Here is a 25,975-nt window from a genome sequence, read left to right as displayed (position 1 = left end):
CCACCAGGAAACTCTGCGTGGGTTTCCTCTGGGTTCTCCAGTTTCCTCCCACAGTCCAAAGATGTGTGGGTTAGGTTGATTGGCCATGATAAATTGACCCTATTGTCAGGGGATTAGCAGGGTAAATATGTGGGGTTACGGGAATAGGGCCTGAGTGGGATTGTGGTCAGTGCAAACTCGATGGGCCGAATGCCTCCTTCTGCACTGTAGAGATTCTATGATTCTATGAAACTCGTGGTGGGGGTGCATGCGTCATTGGCAGAACCAGAAGATCCCACCAGAATAAACAGGTAGAAAGTCTCATCCTTAGTCTTATTATATCACATTGTGTACTCGATCTAAAGTAAATTCACTGACCCTATTTCACCTTCCTTCTCAATATTCCTCTTGTTTTCTCCATACAATTTCAATCTCATCATTAAGGGGATAATCTTTCATTAGCCTGTTTCCCTCACTGACATTATCAGCTTACATTTTCAGCGATTTTCTAGTTAAAATTGGGTCTGGGTGCTGAGCCAAGTTTAACTAATGGAATATTCTATTAAAGGCCCTGCTTCAGCAAAATCCAGGACAATGACTTGAATTGAATGTGACAAATATTTTGCTAATTGGTTGTTTCCCGACACAGACTATCTTTCCACTCAATCTCCATCGGATTGTCATTCTGAATGAATTTACCCTTATTGAAATTGCACAGCCTGTGTCTTGCCCAACCTTCCTCACTTTGACTGGGTGAGGCAGGAGCTGGGCAGCATCAGCATAGAGTAACTGGAATGCAGAAGGGTAAATCACTCTCCATTTTTACAGCAGTAGCTGCCATGAAGCGGATGTTTAAAGGGGCAGTTTAAAGGGAACAGGTAAGTTTCAAAGGTAAAGAGCATCAAGTTTTAAGGCTTACCAGGAGACCAGGAAGGGAAGGAGACAAGAAATGGTGTAAGGGCAAGACGGGGAAGGGGGTGGTGGTAGACTGGGAGGGGGGGAGATGAGGAGGGGGAAAGGGGAGATGCGGATCAGACCAGACCAGAGAGAATATTTTGGAGTTGAGGTGAGTTTGGACCAGAAAGCGGCAGGGGGAGAGTGGGGGGCGGTGTGGAGGGAAAGGTTTGAATGGCGTAGTTCAGACCAACAGGAGTGGTTTGGAACGCAGGTGGGGGTTAGACTGAGAGCAAGTGGTGATGGTTGGGGGGGGAAGGGGGGGAAACGGCACGGGGAGGTGGGTTTGGAGTGGAAGGGATAACCACAAGACGATGGAGAAAAGGGATAATTTGATTTATTATTGTCACATGTATTAGTATACAGTCAAAAGTATTGTTTCTTGTGCACTAAACAGACAAAATGTACATAGGGAAGGAAAGGAGAGAGTGCAGAATGTAGTGTTACAGTCAGAGCTAGCGTGTAGAGAAAGATCAACTTACTGCAAGGTAGGTCCATTCAAAAGTCTAATGGCAGCAGGGAAGAAGCTGTTTGAGTCGGTTGGTCCGTGTCCTCAGGCTTTTGCATCTTTTTCATGATGGAAGAAGGTGGAGGAGAGAATGTCCAGGGTACGTGGGGTCCTTGATTATGCTGGCTGCTTTTCTGAGGCAGCGGGAATTGTAGACAGTGTCAATGGATGGGAGGCTGGTTTGAGTGATGAACTGGGTTTTGTTCACAATCCTTTGTAGTTTATTGCAGTCTTGGACAGAGCAGGAGCCAAAGCAAACTTTGATACAATCAGAGCCAGGTTAGGTGCACTGGCCATGCTAAATTCTCCCTCAGTGTACCCAAACAGGAGTATGACAACTAAGGGATTTTCACTGCAACTTCATTGCAGTGTAATATAAGCCTACTTGTGACTAATAAATAAACTTTAACTTTTTAGAAAGAATGTTTTCTTTGGTGCATCTGTAGAAGTTGGTGAGAGTTGTAGCAGGCATGCCAAATTTCCTTATGTCCTGAGAAAGTAGAGGCTTTGATGGGTTTTCTTAACTATAGCGTCTGCATGGAGGGACTAGAACAGGTTGTTGGTGATCTGGACACCTTAAAACTTGATGCTCTTGACCATTTCTACATCATCCCCATTGATGTAGACAGGGGCTTGTCCTCCACTACACTTCCTGAAGTCGATGATCATCTCCTTTGTTTTCTTGACATTGAGGGAGAGATTATTGTCATCGCACCAGTTCACCAGATTTTCTGTCTCTTTCCTGTACTGTGTCTCATCACAGTTTGAGATCCGATTCATAAAGGCCGTGTCAACAGCAAACTTGAAAATCAAGTTGGAGGGGAATTTGGACACACAATCAGACGTGTATAAGGAGTATAGTCGGGGGCTGAGGACGCAGTCTTGCGGAGCACCGGTGTTGAGGATGATAGTGGAGGAGGTGTTGTTGCCCATCCTTACTGACAGCAGTCTGTGGGTTAGGAAGTCTAGGATCCAGTTGCAGAGGGAGGAGCCAAGGCCCAGGCCACAGAGTTTGGAGATGAGTTTCGTGGGAACAATGGTGTTAAAGGCTGAGCTGTAGTCTATGAATAGGTGTCTGTCATAGGTGTCTTTGTTATCTAGGTGTTCCAGGGTTGAGTGTAGGACCAGGGAGACGGCATCTGCTGTGGACTTGTTGCAGCGATAGGTGAACTGTTGTGGATCCAGGCAATCTGGGAGGCCGGAATTGATTTGTGCCATGACTAACCTTTCGAGTACTTCATAATGATGGATGTCAGAACCACCGGATGATAGTCATTGAGGCAGGCTGCCTGGCTGCCGGGATGATGGTCATTTTCTTGAAGCAGGTAGGGACTTCAGATTGGTGTAAAGAGAGGTTGAAGATGCCTGTGAATACCTCCGCCAGCTGGTCCACACAGGACCTGAGTGCTCGTCCAGGTACCCCATCCGGGCCAGTCGCTTTCTGTGGGTTGACTTTTGAGAAGGCTGCTCTAACATCGGCAATGGTGACTTTGGATACAGATTTGTCTGAGATTTCTGGGATGGAGGGAGTGTTCTTGCTGACTCTTGCTCAAAAGGGGCATAGAATACGTTGGAGATGGCGAGGGAACGAGAGAGGCAAGGAGAGGGGTGGAGGGAAAAGGAAGCGAGAGGAAGCAGTGGGGAATTGAGAGGAACTGAAAAGAAAGCAGTGGGGGGAAATGTGTGAAAGGTGGAGAGACAGAATGCAATTGGGAAACAAAGAGAGGCAGTAGGAGGAATGGGAACGAAAACAAATAAATTGCCTTTCGCCAGCCTGCATGCCTGTGAAATGACTGTTAGACTTCAAATTAGTGAGCAGGATTTTCCAGCTGTGCTCGCCCCAAAACTGGAAAATCCTGCCCGATGTCAACGGACCTTCGCATGTTCTGCTCCCACTGCCCGCTACGATTCCTGTACCGGGCAGGGTGGCAAAATTCCCCCCATTGACATATTTGTGTAATTAATAAGTTGTCAAATTGTACTGCGTACAAACTTAGTGATAAAAAACCTTAATGTATTAATGGAATGTTCTGAAGACATTTTCAAATTGGCATCTCTTTAGGTGTTAAAATAATGTAATGTTGCTTCATGAAAGAACATGTGGGGCATGATTTTCCTAAAAAAAAAAGTGCCCAAAGGGCAGGAAAACAGGAGGGGAAGGAGAGGGGCAGAAATTGTTTTCCAGTTTGGGAGGGGAAAGAGACTGTTTGGTGTCTGTCTCTTAATGAGATGTCAGCATTAGGAGAGAGCCAATGGGCCAATGATGCTCACGATTTGCAGCCACAATAGGGAAATTGTGCATATATGACACAAATCCCTGCATCAGTGGGGAAGGTGAGGAAGAATTCTGGAAACATTGTTGGCAGCAGTATTCTGAAGAAATAACTAATGAATGGAAAGTTAAATGGACTCTATTCTCCCTATTCCACTGTTTGCACTGCTTGCAGAATTATTTACGCCCAAGTGCAAAGTAGGAAAATCTCCCCAGTAGTTTACTCCTTTATAAAACAGAGTTCATCAGTAATAAAAATAAATTTTTAAAAACTGTGAATACCAAAAGAAAGGAGATAATAGAATCACAAAGCAGATCGATCAGCATTTTGAAAGAAGTCAACATGTGAATGAAGTCCATCCATCCAGGTTATCAGTAGATAAAACTATCTCTTCCTTGTTCAAAGTTCTGAAATAGGGCTTTCACCTTAAAACGCGAACCCACCGCTTCACTTTTCACACGCTGGTGAATTTTCTACGTGAATTCTGCATGTTTTGTGATTCTTTTCAGCATCTTTTGCTTATATTAATGTAAAATATTTTGAGAATCTGAGTTATACAATGGTGAATCTTCCGCATCATTGAAAATTGAAAAGCCTTAGGAGACAATTATGTACTTTGTGTGTCCTTAATAAATTAGATTTATTTTGTCACAGTTTCTTGATCATTGAAACTGCTGAACTGCTGTAGGCTTTGGCTTGGAAACAATTCTTTTCCTACATTAATACTGAGATTATTCTTGCTTTATTAATAGATTATTTCATTTTATAATATAAATTGCACTGGTTGGTAATATTAGTTGGCTTTATTTCCCACTTACAGCTAGTATGTTTTACCCTATAAAAGGAGAAATTTAAATGGGGAGGTGATGGCCTCGTGGTAGGGACGATTCTCCCATCTTGCTGTGGTAAGAAATTAGCGCAGCGGGGCCGGGAGATTTCAGCCCTGGCATCTGCCCTGGGCATGCGGCCTCGAGTGCCTCTCCCAGAGCCAGATTTCTGGCACCGTCAACTCCACACCGGAAATAGATGTGAAGCTGCAGAAGATATGCAAGGGGGGATTTTAATATTATTTAAATGTGATTAGTGGGCCCGGGACTGAAGTTTCCAAGCCTAGTGGCATCTTCCACCCCGCCAGGGTGCTTCACTCCAGCAGGATTTAGAGTAGCTCCCCCACTTTCAGGGAGCTAGCGGCCTGACCCCGCTGGAGTGAACAGAGGGCAATCGGGGCCCCTCAGAGTGTCGGGCGCGGGGATGCACTGTCACCCTGGCAGTGACAGCTTGTGCTCCCTAGCACTGCCCAAAGTGCCAATGCCCAGGGGGCACCTTGGCACTGCCCACTGGGCATGGGGCAGTGCCAAGGGCCTGGGGCCTGATGGGGCGGGCCTTAGATGGCGATCGGTGGGGGTGTGGGGTTCCCCCTGCCACTCTGCAAAGGGATCAGTGGGGGAAGGAGGGAGGTCAGTGATTGGGGGTGGGCGTGCTGGAGATCACAGAGGGCTGGGAGGGTGGGAGTGTCTGGACGGGGCCCAGGAATGGTCAGGGGGCCATTGATCAGGCTATGGGTGGGCAGAGAGCCTGCATTGCGAGGGCCATGGTGCTGGCCAGCAATCAGGCGGCCATCAGTGCGGGGCTACTGCGCATGTGCCGATCTCGGCACTGACAGATCGCTGCAGTAGCCCACTCAGCATGCTGATTTCAGCCTCTCCAATGGGAATAGGCCCCACCGCCTGGTTTTTAATGATATTCATGCTGGTGGCCTCTGCAGTGCACTGAGTGTGGCAGATTCTTCTCTGAACTCCCACTGAAAAAAAAACAGCATGAATTATTCCAGTTTTCACGCAAATTCGACACTGAGGGCCCGATTTTACCATTTTCATTCTAAGTGCCGAATCTGGGCATAGTACAGATCCGACTTAGAAATCCGCTTTCAGGCGCCCCCATACGCTCTCAGCCATCTCCAGTCCGAATCGCGCTGTGGGCGGGGCTTAGCGCTGCCAGAACGATCGGAGCTCTGAACTGTGCATGCGCACTTAGAACAAAATTAGAAAACGCGCGCCCATATCAGATCTCTCCCGAGCCGCAGAAAGCAGAGAAAGTGGCCCGGGAGTGAGGGTGTATCTCGGGGTGGGGGGGGGGGGGGAACGCAGATGGATCTCTGGTTGGGGGGGGGGCAGAAGGATCTCTGGTGGGGGGGCAGATGGATTTCTGGTGGGGATGCGGGGGGTCTGCTGCCACTCTGTGGTCGATCGGTGGGGGGGGAGGGGGGCAGGGGTGGCGATCAGTCTGGGTAGCGGGGGGTGGTGGATAAGGGGGACAGTGATGTGTGTGTGTGTCCCTCATTCACACCCCCCACTACCCAGACCGATCGTCACCCCTGCCCCCCTCCCCCCACAGAGTGGCAGCGGACCCCCCTGCCCCCCCACCAGAGATCCATCTGCCCCCCCACCAGAGATCCATCTGCCCCCCCACCAGAGATCCATCTGCCCCCCCCACCAGAGATCCACCTGCCCCCCCCACCAGAGATCCATCTGCCCCCCCCACCAGAGATCCATCTGCCCCCCCACCAGAGATCCATCTGCCCCTTCCCACCAGAGATCCATCTGCCCCCCCACCAGAGATCCATCTCCCCCCCCATCAGAGATCCATCTGCCCCCCCCCCTCCCCAAGATACATCTTACCCACCTCCCTCCTTCCCCCCCCGCCCCAAGACAACGATCTGGCCTCACTCCCTCCGCCCCCCACACAGAGAATGGTCTGGCCTCACTCCCCCCCTCCCCACCCCTGTACAACAATCTAGCTCACTTCCCCCCTCCCCCCCCCCCCCCCCCCCACAGATGACGATCTGGCCTCACTTCCCCCCCGCCCCCAGACTACGATCTGGCCTCAGTTCCTCCCCCCCCGACAACAAACTTGCCTCACTCCCCCCCCCCCCCCCGAGAATGGTTTGGCCTCACTCCCCCTCCCCTCCAGAGGAATATCTGATCCGCCTCCCCCTCCCCACCACCAGCCAACGATCGCCCCCCCCCGCTAGAGATACATCTGACCCGCCTCCGCCTCTTCCCCCCACCCCCCGCAACCAGACGACGATCTGACCTCACTCCCCTCCTCCCCCCTCCATCTAGAGAATGATCTGACCCGCCTCCCTCCTCCCCCCCACCACTGATCTGAGTCAGCGATACGTTGGAAGCTCGGAACGCACTCTTCAGAGGCTGGAGCACCCGACTCAGACTTTTATTTAGCAGGGCCTTAAAAGCGTGGTTCCGGATCGGCAAACGCGGTGGTAAAGGGGGAAATGCTGATAGAGTTGGGCGGGCAGTTCATTAATTCAATTTAAATGCATTCAAATGCATTTAAATCGTCATTGTGCCCAATTTGCCCGCGGAACGGATCCCCGCCATTCACGGGTCTCGGTAAAGTGGCGATCTGCGCGGACACGGGTGCAGATCACGATAAAGGCCTCACACCCGACTTTACCGCGATTTCGCGCCTGAAAACAGGCGCAAATTGTTGGTAAAATCGGGCCCTTAGAATTTTTTTTGGAGAATTCTGGCCAATTGGACTATTCATCCAGAAACTCAGCTAATGTTCTGGGGACTCAGGTTCAAATCCCACCACAACAGATAAATAAAAAATAATTTGGAATTAAAACTCTAATAATTTAGATATTAGATGATTAAATTCATCAACTACTGATGACCATAAAACCATTGTCAATTGTCAGAAAAGTCCGTTTGGTTCACTAATGTCCTTTTGGGAAAGAAATCTGCCATCCGTATCCGGTCTGGCCTACATGTGACTCCAAAGCCACAGCAATGTGGTTGACTCTCAACTGCCCTCTGAACAAGGGCAACTAGGGATGGGCAATAAATGTTGGCGAGCCAATGATGCCCATGACCCACGAACCAATTTTAAAAAGGTGAATGGTTTATTTATGATTTATTAGATAACCAGGTAAAAATATATAAAATGCAAGGAGAGCTGTTTCATGTTCCTGATTTTCCATATGTTTCATTCTCAACCATGGCTGGGACTTCATGGGAGGAGTGGAAAGGAGATCAAAGGTCAGGTTGACTTGACTGACTGTTGTACAGTTCCCAGAATCCAGCTACAAACTACAACTGGTCTGGGAGAAGGATTGTTGTCCTTCCTTTTAATTGTACAATGGGGGCGGGGAGGAGTAGGAAGGAGAGTGAATATTTAGAGGGAGTGAGAAGATAATCAAAAGTATTGGATAAGAAAATGTAAGTACACATTACAAAGAGTGCCATTGGTAAATTAGTCATAATTTTATTATTTATTGAGGTTGAGGCACCTTGTAAAGCATATACTTTTGAACAGTGTAATGTTATAAAGTATTAAAGTTAATGTTATAAAGTTTATCGCAAGTAGGCTTATATTAACACTGCAATGAAGTTATTGTGAAAATTCCCTAGTCGCCACATCTTCGGCGCCTGTTCGGGTACCTGAGAGAGAATTTAGCATGGCCAATGCATCTAACCAGCACATCTTTTGCACTGTGGGAGGAAACACACGCACACACAGATAGAACGTGCAGACTCCACACAGACAGTGACCCAAGCCAGGAATTGAACCCAGGTCCCTGGCGCTGTGAGGCAGCAGTGCTAACCACTGTGCCACCCCTGAGGATTGTTGCATATGTTCTTTTTTGCTCAATCTGACAGGGTATCCTCATCTTTTCAGTAATAGAACTGAGCCTCAGTTTGATGGAATAAGGAATGAAAAAAACTATTGCGTACATCAGCTGCATAGTATTTTTAAAACTTCTATACCTAGGCCATTGTAGATTTTAAAGTCTCGAAAAGATCCAGCAAGTTGGCTTATGCATATCAGAAAGATTTTTGAAAATGATTTAATTCCCCTTTTCCTTTATCTGGCAATGTTAGGGAGAATCACAAATGTAGCAGAGATACTCATCTGTGTAGAAAATGCAGGCTTTGTTACTTCCTTCACTTTAGGCAATGCCATACTCATGCCCCCCCTTGCTCCTCAAATTCGGTTTGGATGGTTAGATAGTGAGGCGCAATCATTGTAGCAAATGCAAGGAAAGCAGGTTTTTAATCTCATCAACACACACCACCTGCTGCGCTGCCAAACATTCACAATTGCAAAACATTGTATATTGTCTTAACATCATGTATTCATGGGCCTCACTTGACTCATTAGACTCAGTTTTGACACATGCTTACACATGGCATTTCGACTGAGTAAATATTTCCATTGAAGTACGCCACATGCTATCAAATGCAATGTTACTTTCCTACAAAACCTAAATATTCCTTAATCCATTCTCAGAGACGGGTTCAAACCCTCAAGCGGATATGACATTACTAATTGGCAGACACAGTTAGTGTAAGTGTATTTTTTGGTGCAAGGCACCCATCAGAAGAAGAAAGATTCTCTTTTTAAGTCCCTTCCATGTAAAGCAAATTCCTGTGCCTATTCGTACATGCATTTTAGTTACTTCTCCAAAAGCAAGCCCATATCTTTCGTCTCAATTTCTTTCTGCTCTTGGGGCACTTCTCTTCAGTTTTCTCCCCTTCATATTGCCAATCCTTCTTGTTTCACCTTTAAGATTGGCCACCGCAATCTCCATCCCAACCTGTCACTATTATTCTGCCTCTTCTGTTACTATCTTAAGCTGGAATCTTCCTTGCCTATAACTACCCTTTGTGCCACTCTTGTCATTGTACAAAGATCTTGTTGAAGTGCATATTGCTGCCTCCTTAAAAATGTAACCTTAATTTCTCCATCGTCTCTGGCCAACTTTCACATTCAGCACTTTTGCTGGAAGCTAAACTCATCAATGATTCATGGGATTAGTTTCCACAGCTAGAGTGATGTTACCTTGCTCTATCTCACCACTATCTTTCTCAATTTTGCTATTGCCTCTGCGTAGTTAGACTGTTTGTCTTAGATAAGTCTTCATTTTCTCCAGCTGAGCATCGGGAAGACTGAAGCCATTGCCTGAGAAATACATTTGTGCCAGTCTGCAAACCCTGTGCTAGAAACTGGTAGGCCCAAGATTCACCTGATATGGGGCCTGTGCATCATTTACATCAGTCCAGTGAACTACAGGTTCCTGTGATCATCTCCAGGCACTTCACCAGCAAAGAGGATTTCAATTTCGAGTGCACTCAAGTAAGTCCTTGGAGGGAAATATAGCAAATGGGAGGAGGGGCAGGAGCAATAGAGAGTGAGGGAGTTACTATCAGGGCAGGAAACAATCAGGAGAGAAGGAAACGACCAGTATTGGGATGGATGGGAAGCAACTGGGGAAGCAAACAACAGTAGGGTGGGGGTGGGGGGGGGGCGGGTGGCGGGTGGGAGGGAGCAGTGGTGTGTGCGATCGGAAGGGAGAGAGGGAAGGGACCAATCGTTTTCCTTTGTTAACTCCAGACTCGACTATCCTAAAGCTCTCTTAGCAAACCCCATCTGTAAACTTCACTCCATCCAAATCTCTACTGTCCATGTTCTATTCCAATCCAAGTCCGGTCACCCACCATTCCTCTGCTCGCTAACCTGCAAATGTAATGTTGGTTTATTGAAGAAGAAAAAAATACAACTATGCTTTAATAATCTATAACTTTCAAGTTATAAGGGGGTACACAATGTTCTAGTGGGGGGACACAATGGTCTAGTGGTATTATCGTGAAACAATTAATCCAGAAACTCAGCTAATGTTCTGGGGACACGGGTTCGAATCCAGCCACGGCAGATGGTGGAATTTGAATTCAATAAAAAATTAGGGCGGCACGGTAGCACAGTGGTTAGCACTGCTGCTTCACAGCTCCAGGGTCCTGGGTTCGATTCCCGGCTCGGGTCACTGTCTGTGTGGAGTTTGCACATTCTCCTCGTGTCTGCGTGGGTTTCCTCCGGGTGCTCCGGTTTCCTCCCACAGTCCAAAGATGTGCGGGTTAGGTTGATTGGCCAGGTTAAAAATTGCCCCTTAGAGTCCTGAGATGCGTAGGTTAGAGGGATTAGCGGGTAAATATGTGGGGGTCGGGCCTGGGTGGGATTGTGGTCGGTGCAGACTCGATGGGCCGAATGGCCTCCTTCTGCACTGTAGGGGTTCTGTGATTCTATGAGGGGTTCTATGATTTGCTCTATATTTTAACTGAGAAAAGAATTCTGCTTACCATCCCATTCTTCCGGCTGTGCTTTGAGCAACAATGATTCATCAGTGTCTCATTAACTACAGTCTGCTAAAGGACTTCTTATCAGCATTGCTGACCAAAATAGAGATCGACCTGACCCACAGCCAGAAGCATGGTTATGTATAGTAATTAACAAGCCCTCCGCTGTGATTTGCTTTAATTTCAGACTACAAGTATTCATATTTTAAATCCCTCACTTTCCACATTCAGAAAATTATCATTAGACCAATATATAGTGATGTAGTGGTATTGTTACTGGTCTAATAATCCAGAGACCCAGAGTACTGGGGACTGGAGTTCAAGTCCCACCATTGCAAGATGGTTAGATTTGAATTCAATAAAGAAAATCTGGAATTAAAACTCTAATACTTTAGACATCAGATGATTAAATTCGTCATCTACTGATGACCATGAAACCAATATTGATTGACATAAAAACCTATCTGGTTCACTCATGTCTTTTAGGGAAGGAAATCTGTCATCCTTACCCTTACATGTGACTCCAGACCCACAGGAATGTGGTTGACTCTTAAATGCCCTCTGAAATGACTAAGGGTAATTAGTGATGAATAAATGTTGGCCCATAGAGTGACTTCCACGTCCAACGACTAACATAAAAACACTGGCTTATGGAGGGGTTCGACATGAGACTCTGTGGATTTCCACACAATGCAAGTCTCACAGCAAGGTTGTCAGACCTTAGCAAATATCAGAAGTGACATAATGATGAAACCAAGTAAGTTCCTCACTGTAATAGAGGGGAGAAAAAGGGTGTTTATGCCAGGCCATTCTCATAAATCCAAAAAGTTGCCGACAAAATAGTATTGTCAGGAGCACACTGTCAGCCCTGTCTTCTTCCTGAACAACTCTGTTGGAATTCACTAAAGAAGGGTAAAGTAACATTAAAATATAGAAAAATACTTTTAAAATTTCATGTTGTTCCTACAACAGAGCTAGTCAAGTATATTTTCAACTTTTCCTGCTGCAATCTGTCTTAGTTACTACACAAATGTTTCTCTCTGTGCGCAAGTCCTCATTATACATGAGTAACTGTTTGAGAGTCATATATAAAATTAATTTTTACTGTATATTCTATTCATTTGTTGCCTGATACATTTTGCAAACTTATCAAAACATATTGCAAGAACTACATTCATTTAACTATATTCATAGCTCAACAATGTGTTTGCTGTAGCATCCATCAGATCCCTGTTCACACTGGGAAAGAGGAGGCGGAGGCAGAAAAGGTTATGGACCTATGGAGTAGATGATTACATTTGAGTCACATTATTTGGTATTTTGGAGGTACAGCTCTTTGTCATGACAGCTAAAAGATTTTTTCTATATAAGAGTATTTTAGTTTAACATAACTCTTGACTATGCAATTATCTGACTTCAAATTAACCCAATAAAATCAATAGGTGCTTTGGTTCAAACAAGATGTAACCACAAGGCAAGATGAACTCTCGAATAGCAAAATGAACAGAGACCGTTTATTTTCAAAGAAAAAAGTATACTTAACGACTCAAAATAGACTTCACAGCTTCAATCGAGTGATCGGGTCACTGAAGAGCAATGTTGCCCTTCTTTCCCTCATTGACAGCAATTCTTTCAAATTCTGCCTCAGGAACATGCAGTGCCTGGCTCGCTAGTAAGGATATCATTCAAAGCCTTTGCTTTTAACCCTTAAATTATCAGTACCTCATCTCAGACCAAGTCTGTGTAATTTCATAATTGGTTAATTGAGTTGTTGATTTGTTTTAATTAGAGGTTGACTACCTATGTGCATTTTTATATTTGCGGCCAGGTGTGCCTGGAGAGGGAGCATGCGGTGTCCACGGGCGCAGTTGATGTCTTCCGCGCCCGCTGGGCACCGCAGGGGCGGGGGTGCATTATAAACCCCGATAATCACATTTTGATTTCAATGTTTTAAGTTTCCTTTGTGATTTGATTTTTGGTTCAGGCTGTTCACCCTCCTTTTAGGGAGCTGCCCCTTTTAATTTGTCCCAAAGTTAATTTGAGTTAGTTTATTTGGTTGGTATGAAAAGAAATACCTATGTGCATTTTTCTTTCAAAGGGACAATGTTGCTTCCACAATGTCTTTTGTTATCTGACTTTGCACAATTGTCTACTGTCCATTTCGGCTTAGCCTGAGCTTAGCACAAAATATCTGATTTGATACCAATTCAAACCAGAAATCTTACAACAGCATTTCGTACTGTTTAAACTTGTAAGTTTTTTAATCCAGCCTGAACATAACTACTTGATTAATTACTACTTCTTTATTTACAGCTTAATTGAGGTACACTTTTTGGTTAATCGTCTGTTTCTGGCTGGTTCCTAATTATGTAATAACCCTCAATTAATACAGTGATTATAAAGAACTGAAGGCAAAATGGTTTCTTTATCTCAATGTAATACAAAATGGCATTTTGACCTTGTCAGCTTGCAGCAAATATTAGATGAAAACAATCTATAAATGACATGAGGGGTTTTAAGAAGCTATTCTATCTTGAGTGTAGAAATTAAAGAGGTGAAATAATACTACCTTAATGTTCAGTTTCAGTTCTGCTGATTAAGGTCAATTCATCAGCTTGCAACCAAGGTACATTAATCTGTTTCTTCTGGCACGTGTTCTATCACAGTTAAAGGCACACAAAGTTGTACATTGTTTCTACAACTAAATACATTAAAGATTAAGAGTACATATTGTTTTGCTGACCACAGAAATATAAAAATCCATTAAACAGTTCCTTCAGATCACATGCTGAGTTTGGATGGCTGTTTCTAGCTGTGTTGACATAATTCACTGAAAGTTAGATGAATTAATTTAAAACTGGCCTACAAATGACTTACACGGCGACTCAGTGACAGCACTCTCACCTCAGAGTCAGGAAGGTTGTGAGTTCAAGCTCTGCTCCAGCTTGTGCATAAAATATAGGCTGGTGTTCCATTTACAAGGGAGTGCTACACTGTTGGATGGGTTTTATTTCGGATGAGACATTAAACCAAGGCCCATCTGTTCTCACAAGTAAATGTAACAGATTCTTAGGGCAGTATCCTGAGAAAGAGTAGGGGAGTTCTCGTTGTCCTGCCTAATATCTATTCCTTAACGAATTAAGCAATTAGCTGGTCATTAACTCACAGAATCACAGAATTCCTACAGTGTAGAAAGAGACCATTCAGCCCATTGAGTCTGCACCGACAACAATCTTACCCAGGCCCTTTCCCTGTAACCCAACATATTTATCCTGCTAATCCCTCTAACCTACACATCCCGGGATACTAAGAGCCAATTCAGACTGGCCTAACCCACACATCTTTGGACTGTGGGAGGAAACCGGAGCACCCGGAGGAAACCCACGCAGACACGGGGAGAACATGCAAACTCCACACAGACGGTGACCCAAGCCGGGAATCAAACCCAGGTCCCTGGCGCTGTGAGGCAGCAGTGCTAACCATTGTGCCACCGTGCCGCAAATTCTCATTGTTGTTTGTTGGATGTTGCTTATCTGTTCTTATACTTACCTTTAAAGGGTGAAAGCATGATCAGGCAGGGGACGGGGCTAGGCCATTGCACTTCAGCTGTATTGACACCTGTGATCATGGTTTGCCTAAACTAGGATAGAGTAGAGGATCAGGCCAGCCAATGAGGTTAAACCAAGGCTTTACCTGATGCAATTTTTCAAAGCCATCTTGGCCTTTTGGCTAAGATGAAGCATTAGATCAAACCTGGGAGGGAATGCAATGCCTCATCCTATCAACTTGGATCTTGTTTGATAGAGTCCAAGAAGGGATGCAATGTCTTGTCTTGTCAATTTGGATCTGGTTTGTCCCTTAAATGGGGACCATAATGGGACTTATTTGAGCTGGCTCTTTTGATTCGAAATAAAGTATCGAAATGTACCAATAAAAAAAATTCTGAAAAATAAAATTCTGCTACACCACTCCCAACACGACTGTACAGTCGGGATTCTATGCTGCTATGATTCTTCTATGACAACAGTGAATTCATTTCAAAAGCACATCATTGGTTGTAAAACTCTCCAAGAAATCCTGATATCATGAAAGTTTCTGCAAAAATGCAAGCCTTCCTTTCTTTCAGACCTTTGGCTCTAGAAATATAGGTGGGATTTTCCCACTCTTCCCACAAACAGAATCTTCCGTTCCCACTGGCGGCGCACCCCCACATTGTGACTTTCTCAGCGGCTGAGGGTGGATTCAATGGGAAATCCCATTGACAGTGGTGGGACCAGAAGATCCCTCCCACCGGCAAATGGTGGCCTGCCTCCCACTGCCGTGAAACAAACCACGGGGGGGAAGGGGGGATGCCAGGAAACCCTGTCCATGATCAGGGGGATCTGCAACTTGAAGCCGTTCTCTGTCCATTGCTTTCAAGGTCATTGCATTTGTTATGCTGCGGCTTCCAAACCTTCAACTGTTGTGACACTCACCTATTATCCAGTTTTGGATTGCTCCATTAATAGGCTGGCATATGAAGAGGTGCCAAAATGCCTCCTTCTGGATTGTAAGCTGTGTGGTTTGGTGGCTTGTTCAATCTCCAAATCTGTTAGGTAACAGCCGCTTAGGTAGAAAGGGTAAGCCAATATATTAACTTCCTTACAACCTCCTAAAGAGAGGACTGGGCAGGAGTAGCAGGTCAGTCAGCAGTTTGTGCTGTTGTAAACTTCCCTTGTGTCCTTTTGAACAATAGGTTCCATGTACTTGCATCAAATTAAACCATCTTCTGGAATTAGAAGTCATTTCATTCAGTTGATACGCAATTAGCTGTGCAATGCCAAGTACAGAATTACCATTCTAGTTGCCAAACCAGCTTGATCATGTAATGCCTCATGTATTTTAAGACAAGCAGAGAAATTTGAGAATGAAGAAATCATTGGAGCCTATCAAATAAATAAAGTATTTTTCATTGTTTGAAAGGGATTATTTTATAATAGTGACTTAAAAGTTCTGGTTCCCGGAATGCAATTCTCTTTGTCCTTCATGTATGATGCTTGAAGAGGATGACCATGGATTTGTCCATGATAATGCCTGGCAAAGTATTGCAGTGATTTGCTGTTGCCTTCTGCAGTATGTTGACCAAGAAACCCTGACAGTCTTTGCACCTGCCATCAGGAAGGATTTATAGGCTGATAATCAACCTGCTTGATCACGTTATGCACACACTTTCCATAGCCAACAAATCCTCAAGTGGGACTTGAACATAGAACATAGAACATAGAACAGTACAGCACAGAACAGGCCCTTCGGCCCACGATGTTGTGCCAAGCTTTATCTGAAACCAAGATCAAGCTATCCCACTCCCTATCATCCTGGTGTGCTCCATGTGCCTATCCAATAACCGCTTAAATGTTCCTAAAGTGTCTGACTCCACTATCACTGCAGGCAGTCCATTCCACACCCCAACCACTCTCTGCGTAAAGAACCTACCTCTGATATCCTTCCTGTATCTCCCACCACGAACCCTATAGTTATGCCCCCTTGTAATAGCTCCATCCACCCGAGGAAATAGTCTTTGAACGTTCACTCTATCTATCCCCTTCATCATTTTATAAACCTCTATTAAGTCTCCCCTCAGCCTCCTCCGCTCCAGAGAGAACAGCCCTGGCTCCCGCAACCTTTCCTCATAAGACCTACCCTCCAAACCAGGCAGCATCCTGGTAAATCTCCTCTGCACTCTTTCCGGCGCTTCCACATCCTTCCTATAGTGAGGTGACCAGAACTGCACACAATACTCCAAATGTGGTCTCACCAAGGTCCTGTACAGTTGCAGCATAACCCCACGGCTCTTAAACTCCAACCCCCTGTTAATAAAAGCTAACACACTATAGGCCTTCTTCACAGCTCTATCCACTTGAGTGGCAACCTTTAGAGATCTGTGGATATGAACCCCAAGATCTCTCTGTTCCTCCACAGTCTTCAGAACCCTACCTTTGACCCTGTAATCCACATTTAAATTAGTCCTACCAAAATGAATCACCTCACATTTATCAGGGTTAAACTCCATTTGCCATTTTTCAGCCCAGCACTCAGAGGTTGAACTCAGAGCTTCTGACCCAGAGGTAGGGACATTACCACTGTACCACAAAACCTCCGCTCAATGTAATAGCACAACAAAATCAGTAGCTTTCATTGCTTTTCAATTTTTCAAAAGTCATTTTTACTGACCATTTAACTCATTAATGCCTTTCTAATATTGTACTGTCCAGACCATACAGCTGGATCTCTAGCAGCTGAATGCCCATTCCAGTTCCCTTCATCTGGTCCCCAGGCCTCAGAATGGACCTCAGGCTGATCTCTCTGGCTCCTGCTGTTCCTACTTCAGCTCGCACCTCCTGGCCTTTGGCGCTGCCTCCCAGCCTGCCACAGACACTGATTCCTGCACTGGACGGGCCCACAGGGGCCAATTAATTCTCCTGCCAGGCACTCTCCTCCAACATTTCCTCCTGCTGGCAGAGGTCTGTTTGGCAGAACTTCCTGGTATCCATCGGAAGGGCCCAATAGAAAATGCCCCGCAGAAGGTGCGGTCCAGTATCTGGCTATGCAACAAAGTTAGGAGTTGGAGCCCAGGACAATTCCCTCACAACACTGCAATCAGACACTAAGCAAAGTTAAATGATATGTGGTGATTCCTGATGCTCAAACCATTGATAACATTTGAAATTTTTAGTATTCTGAGTAACTTCTTAGTTAGAAATTATTTAATTGGTTCTAAGAAATTGCATTAAATGATTAATTGTGTAGTTCCTGTCCAAAATGACTGAAAACTCTTTCCGGACTGTCATGAACATGTGTTAGATCAGGAATGTCGAATGTATTTTATATGATGGACCTAATCTGACCCTGTGGCACTTGTCACAGACTGCAACCAGCAAGACACACTAATGCAGAACTGATTAGATACCAAGATTAAAGAGTTAAATTACAGGATTGTTTGTATAAAAATGGTTTTTCCCCTTAAGTGATTGATGGCTTAAAAATGAGGGATTTAGTGGCAGCTGTGAAGCGACAGATTGTATAACTGCGGAGATTAGACAAGTATGTGGTAAAGACAGAGTGACTTTATTTGGGATTGTAACTTTCATCAGAGGCAAATTAACACTTGCTAAAAAGGTAGCATTTCTTGGGAGCATTTGGGATAGTTTTCTGCAGTACTAGACTCTAGAGTGAACTAGAGTGCATGATATATTCCATTTAGTGATGAGTAATGGGCCAGATTTAGTTAACAGTCTAACAGTCCATGAACATTTATTTAATCGCAATCATAATATGATCGGGTTCAACGTAGAGCCCGAGAGGAAAAAGTGCAAAACAGCAATTGGTTTTGATTTGATTTATTATTGTCATATGTATTAGCATATAGTGAAAAGTAGTGTTTCTTGCATGCTCTACAGACAAAGCATACCATTCATAGAGAAGGAAATGGGAGAGTGCAGAATGTAGTGTTACATTCATAGCTAGAGTGTAGAGAAAGATCAACTTAATGCAAGGTAGGTCCATTCAAAACTCTGACAGCAGCAGGGAAGAAGCTGTTCTTGAGTGGGTTGATATGTGACCTCAGACTTTCGTATCTTTTTCCCGACAGAAGCAGGTGGAAGAGAATGTCCGGGGTGTGTGGCGTCCTTAATTATGCTGGCTGCTTTGCCGAGGCAGCGAGAAGTGTAGATAGAGTCAATGGATGGGAGGCTGGTTTGCATAATGGATTGGGCTACATTCACGACCTTTTGTAGTTCCTTGCGGTCTTGGGCAGAGCAGGAGCCATGCCAAGCTGTGATACAACCAGAAAGAATGCTTTCTATGGTGCATCTGTAAAAGTTGGTGACAGTTGTAGCTGACATGCCAAATTTCCTTAGTCTTCTGAGAAAGTAGAGGCATTGGTGGGCTTTCTTAACTATAGTGTCGGCATGGGGAGACCAGGACAGTTTGTTGGTGATCTGGACACCAAAAAACCTGAAGCAACGACCAATTCTACTTCATCCCCGTTGATGTAGACAGGAGCATGTTCTCCTCTACACTTCCTGAAGTTAATGACAATCTCCTTTGTTTTGTTGACATTGAGGGAGAGATTATTGTTGCCACACCAGTTCACCAGATTATCTATCTCATTCTTGTACTCTGTCTCATCATTGTTTGAGATCCAACCCATTACAATGGTGTCATCAGCAAACTTGAAAATCATAGGTATTAAGGAGCTGAGGGGTAGTAAGGTAGTAAGGGGCTGAGAACACAGCATTGTGGGGCACCGGTGTTGAGGATGATCATGGAGGAGGTGTTGTTGCCTACCCTTACTGATTGTGGTCTGTGGGTTAAGAAGTTCAGGATCCAGTCACAGAGAGAGGAGCCGAGGCCCAGGCCACAAAGTTTGGAGATGAGTTTCATGGGAATAATGGTGTTGAAGGCTGAGCTGTAGTCAATAAATAGGAGGCTGACATAAGTGTCTTTGTTATCTAGGTGTTCCAGGGTTGAGTGTAGGGCCAGGGAGATGGCATCTGCTGTGGACCTGTTGCGGCGATAGGCAAACTGTAGAGGATCCAGGCAGTCCGGAAGGCTGGAATTGATCCGTGCCAAGACTAGCCTTTCAAATCCTTTCAAAAGATTTAGGTAAGGCTGTCTTCAATGGGATTGAGACAGAGAACATTCAAAGTAAAAGGGACAAATCTGTTAATGGATAAAATGACAGAAGATCAGTGGGAGGTGTTCAATGCAATACAGAAATAGTTGGAATTAGTAAGGTAATCAAAGGAAGCACATTGGGATGTATGCAGTTGGAGCTGTTCATTATGAACTCTTCAAGCTCTGGCACCTTTTGGTTTAATGTACTGCTTAAAATATTTATTGTTGTTTCAAAATTTCATGGAGGCATTCAGTTCTGGTGACTGTGATGGACCAGCAATGTGACCAAACAAGTGACACTGAAATCTCGAGTAATTGTAATAAAACAAGTTGCCCAGTTTTGAAGTTTCTCAAGGAAGGTAATGTTCTCAGCAGTATATGGTTCATAAGTGGCTGCGCCATACTCTAGGTGCAGTCTAACTAGTGTCTTTCTTGTAGTTGAAGGGTGATGGAGGTTCTGTTTCACCAACCTAAGTATTTTGGTTACCTTGGAGGCTGCATAGTGATTTTGTGCTTTAAATTATTTTGCATGCAGATTCCTAAGTAATGGCATTCATTAATAACTTCAAGGGGCTTCTCGTGCATTGTGCAGGTGGATAATGAGTATTGCTGATTCGTATGATGTTACTTTTCTCTCTAATTATTATGTATTTAAAGTCATTGCATCTCTGTTGGTAGGACGTGGGTGGCACGGTAGCACAGTGGTTAGCACTGCTGCTTCACAGCTCCAGTGACTTGGGTCCGATTCCCGACTTGGGTCACTGTCTGTGTGGAGTTTGCACATTCTCCTCGTGTCTGCATGGGTTTCCTCCGGGTGCTCCAGTTCCCTCCCATAGTCCAAAGATGTGCGGGTTAGGTTGATTGGCTATGCTAAAATTGCCCCTTAGTGTCCGGAGATGTGTAGGTTAGAGGGATTAGTGGGTGGATATGAGGATAGGGCCTGGGTGGGATTGTGATCGGTGCAGACTCGATGGGCCAAATGGCCTCTTTCTGCACTGTAGGGTATCTATCTATGAATGAACATCACATGACCTGCAGTGACGTAAGCAGAGGGGATCGAGAGCTTTTGGGTCATTTTCATCTTGGATAAGCAACATCTCTGAAATAAACCTGCATTGTGTTTGACCTTAACCCATGAGTGTGGCACCTCATTACTTGTCTTTTTGTTCAAATTCCCAGTCAACACTTAACAATGATGAATTTCATTCCCAACATATTGGTCCATTTAATCAGATTATTTAGATCTTCCTGAAGACAAACTTCATCTATGGCTTCAGTAATGGCTCCATAAACGAGGCAGTCATCTGCAAAGGGTCTGATCTGGTTTGATATTCCACCCTGGATGTCATTTCTAAAGAGGAGAAGCAGGTGTGGGCCCAGTAAGGGGCATTTCTTGTGAAATGGAGATGTGTTAGCTCATAACCAGTTGATGAGGAGTTCTCCTGTTGTTATGGATTGTTGAGAGATATACCACACCTGGAATATTGTAACAGTTTTAGACCCCTTATCAAAGCAAAGATATACTGGCATTGGAGACAGTCCAGAGAGGGTTTACTAGGTTGATGCCGGGTATGGAGGGGTTTTCTTATGAGGAGAGATTGAGTAGGTTGGGCCTGTATTCATTGGAGCTTAGAAAAATTAAAGACAGCCTGATTGAGACATATAGGATTCTCAGGGGGCTTGACAAAGGTAGATGCAAGGAGGTTGTTTCTTCTTGTGGGAGAGTCGTGGACCAGAGGGCATAATCTCCAAATAAGGGGTAACCCATTTAAAGCAGAACTGAGGAATTTCTTCTCTCAGAGGGTAGTGAATCTGTGGAATTCCTTACCGCAGAGGGATGCAGAAATTGGACCATTCAGTATGTTTAAAGCTGAGATAGACAGATCTTTAATCAGTAAGGTAATCAAAGGTTATGGGGATAAAGCGCAAAAATGGATTGGAGAATTATCATATAAGATCAGTCATGATCACATTGAATGCAGAGCAGACTCGAGGAGCTGAATAGCTCTTTGGATTGAGAACCCGACCTGATCCTGCCCACATCAGTGGGATAGGGATCTTTGCATAGTCGGTGGATAAGTCATTATGCACAGAGGAAATTATCTAATTTAATTTAATTAAACATTTGGGCTTTAACAGTCAGCACACAGGTTCCTTGAACCATGTGAAACTTACCAGGGTTGAGAAGGTGAGGGCACAACGGCGGAGTGCTACTTCCATGAAACTGACAGTGAAACTGCCTAAGTGAAAGACTGCTGCTCCCAAAACTTCATCCGAAAATGTGTTCTTACTGTTTGACAAGTGATTTTCAACTTCTTGGAAATCAGTTCACCTGTCTTGTATTTCACTCACCTTGATCTGCAGCTCCCTGCTGTCTGCCTTCACTGCAACATCAGAGCAGTTTCCACCACTAATGAGGAACAAGAGGGGCAGCATCAGCAACACTAACAACACTAAGGGCAGCAGGAATAACACCAATAGATGTACCACCCACGTTCTCCTCTGTCACAAACTGCTCCAAAGGACAGGGAGGGTGAACACAGAGATCCATGGCTCAAAGAAGAAAGACCCCATCACAGACTCTAAAGACAGAGGCTCCTATAGCAGCATCTCCTGACATGTGTGACCAGCAGTGTTTCAGGAAGCTCAGGATTTCTTGGCAAGTCGATGCTGTTGCAAAACTATCTTTCCACTTCTCCTCTGTCTCAGTTCATTTGCTAACACTCATCGATGCCTTCACTTCCTCAACTATTCCAATGCATTCCTGGCTTGTCTCCCACATTTTACCCTCTGTAAACTTGAGGTCATCCAAAACTCTGCGGCCCATGACTTAACTTCCATAAAGTCCTGTTCCCCTGTCACCCGTGCTTTCTGACTTACACTGATTTAGGTCAAGCATCATCCTGATTTTAAAATTCTTACCCATCTTTTCAAATTTGCTTTCCCGGTTCTCCTTTCTATTCCTGTGGTTGCTGAATCAGACTCAAACAGGCTCAAGAACAACTTCTTCCCTGCTGCCATCAGACTTTTGAATGGTCCTTTCATATGTTCAGTTGATCTTTCTCTTCACCCTATCTGTAGCTGCAACACTGCATTAGGCACCCTCTCCTTTCCTTCTTCTCTATGTACTCTATGAACAAATGATTTGCAAGAAACAATACTTTTCACTGCATCCCTGTACATGTGACAATAAAATCAAATCAAGTGAATCCTCAAGAATCAATGCACCATTCACCTATTGCGACCTTTGGCATTTAACTAGAAACCCTATCTTTGACAGTTTGGCATGCCACCCTGGCCATGTTTGCTGTTTGGTCAAGAGAAGCAGGATACTGATATTATAGCTGAGTTAAGAATGCCAAAACAAGGTTGAGGGCCTAAATGGTCTACTCCTACTTATATGTCGCTCTGTTCACTGGGGTCGATATAGTGAAACTATATCTACTGGTGGACAAATGCACAATGAGGAGGTATATTCTTAGAATGAAATCAAGAAGAATGTTTTCGCACAACATGTGATGGACATCTGGAACTTTCTTTTCCAAAATGCTGCGTTCACTAGGGGTCAATTGAAAATGTCAAGGTTGAGGTTGTTAGATCTTTTTGTCAGGTAAGTGTATCCAGGAATACACAAGTCAAAGGCAGCTGAATGGAATTGAGGCATAGTTCATCCATAATCTAAATCAATGGGCTCAAGAGATTGGATGGCCTACTACTATTCCTGTGCTCATGAGTAATGTGTACACATCCATTGAACTCAATGGACAAGAGACAGGTTTCAATCTCTTATTAAAGACAAAGGCTCCCTGTAAATTTGTGATAAAAGAATATCTGTATCAAGTGACTGCATAACAGCCTAGTCCACTAGATAAATAGTGACACACTCATGACTTCTGAAATGATTCAGTAACTTGATGGAAGATGAATGATAGAAGATAACTCATTATTACTAAAATGAAATCTAAAATCTGCCTTGGGCAAGAAGCCTCATAGCAGCTCAAAGAAATATGGAGAAAAATATCAATATTCAGGGGACGTTAGAAAGCTGTATGTTGCCAATAGTGATATATCAATCTGAATCTTGGACATCCCCCAAGGGAAAGAAAGGAGACTGAATGCCTTCACCATTATTGACAAGATGAATGACTATGAAGCATCTTAAACAGAAAAGTCACGAAGGAAGCTAATTGTACTGCAGTCTCTCTTAACAATGATTCACTGCCACAGAATAAAGTGCTTTAGCCATGCAGCGGGAGGAACATGGGCTAACCAGGGCAAGATATAAAACCTGTTGAACTTTATGTGTATTTCAAAAATGTAGAATCTAAGAATTACATAGCAATGTACAATAATTCCCATTGTCAATCTTGCCCAGTTTAAGTTCAGTCTGGCAGATGATTTTGGCACAAAATGAACTATTAACGAGGTAGTTATGGAAACTGAAGGGAAGCACTCCTCAGACATCGTTAGCACCTCAGAATTACTCTGATTGATTTTATAGCCTGCAGGTTTACTGAAGCCATCTATCAGCTTAAGCAATTGCCATACTGATGAATCAGCACACAATGTTTGGGGATGTTATCGGACCACATCCCTTCAAAGCTGGAGGGAGCCCAGATTTTACTGTGCCAGCACATCAGACATTAACACAAACAAGGAAAGTGGACTGTAGGCAGAGCTCTCTTGCTGCCCAACTGAAGACAAAGCAATTAAAGTTCATCTGTTCAATATAAACCGGTGCCAGTGGATTGGGGAAAATCTATCCAGTTGGAGATTAATTTTCTCCAACAGTAATGGGCTCATCCCTGGTGTCTCTATTCCTCTCTTCTTCCCCTCAGCACTGTTTTAACCTTTCCTCTTACCTGTTGCCTTCCTGTGTATTACTTCACTCTCAGTATAATTACTCTGTTTTAGTCATAGCCTTTTATTCAGGGTCATTGGGAAGTTAATTGTTTTGGGACTGTCTCAGCTATTTTTGAACCTATTGGCCAACTTTTGAAAAAGGTTTAGGTTAGTATGGCCGGTTGCTTAGAAGAAATCAATCAATATATTCGCATTGATATCCCCCAATTGCTATCATTGATCAAGCTGTTCTGGATATTGGGTGAGGACAGGATCAGGCTCTGTTATGCTGTGTCCTACAATTAAATAGCTGCTAACACTTACTAAAGCTCCAGCATAATAAATGGCTGATGTACAAGAAGCCAACTGATTTCTGTAAAACTATACTACCCCAGAAAGGAAAAAGAGAATAAAGATCGGCAAGACCAAATAAAGGAAACTGAAATTCATATTTTAATTCAATTGAAGCTTCCTCACAGTATTGCTTATCCCAGAGTATAATAAGACGGGCTAATAAGACATTTCTATATTATGTAGTGGCAAGAATTCCCAAAGTGCAGGTTCCAATAAATTGGTAATGCTATTGAAATTAACAGTACTTGTCTTTATAATTCTGGAATTTGAGGGGAACCATTTTTTCCTGGAACAGGCAGGACAATCAATTGTCTCCAAACATTAAAAGAGTGAGACTTAGGCACTTCTTACACCTGCATTGACATCAGGCTGAAGTTAGACTGAAGAACCCCTTGGCATGAGGCTACCATCTCCACAGATCATGGCCGGAACTCTACCACCTCGCCCGCCATGGAATTGGCGCGGGCGAGGGTCCGACAAAGGAAATCTCTATTGACCTCGGGCGGGAACTTTCAGTCTTGCCCAAGCAAGGCCGTAAAATCCTGCCCCGTGACTCTAACATTATAATGTCGTTGGCCGGACTCCAGCATTCTATGGTTCTTTTGCATTGATGTTCATGTCAAACTACTTCACAGTGAAACAAAACTGAAATGGCAATGGCGATGTGAGAAAAAGATTTTTTACGCAGTGCATGATTAGGATTGGGAATGCTTGGGCATGTGGTGGAGGCAGACTCAATTGAGGTTATCAAATGAAAATTGGATAATTATCTCAAGAGAAAAACAATTGCTGGGCTATGAGGAAAAACTGGGGGAGTAGCATCAGCTGACTTGTTCTTGCAAAGAACTGACACGGACATGATGGGCCAAAGGGCCTCCTGTGCTGTTACCATTCTATGATTCTATTTCATTTTTGTGTTTTGTGCTCAGTATTCTACTTGGATTCAATATCAGGAACCACTCCCATAACCAAATTTCACATTCCTTAGCATTAGGAGTGAACATTGACCTGATGAAAATTTAGGTAATGATAGCAAGTTACATGGATCAGACAGAGAACTCTTATTACTGTGGCCAAGCTTTTTGAATATAGAATGCAGTGAAACATTATTCTCATCTTCCATATGCAGATTAAAAATATATTTGAGCAGACTCAGTTATAAAGCAACCGATAATATATTTAAAATGGAACAAGTAAAATAATATTATTCAAAGCAAAACATTGGCACAGTAATTAAAACAACAATAAATTCCACA

Source organism: Mustelus asterias, chromosome 2 (genome assembly GCF_964213995.1).
Source record: "Mustelus asterias chromosome 2, sMusAst1.hap1.1, whole genome shotgun sequence".
In the NCBI taxonomy this organism is placed as follows: domain Eukaryota; kingdom Metazoa; phylum Chordata; class Chondrichthyes; order Carcharhiniformes; family Triakidae; genus Mustelus; species Mustelus asterias.
The sequence above is the reverse complement of the archived record's forward strand: the minus strand, read 5'-3'. Positions refer to the sequence as shown.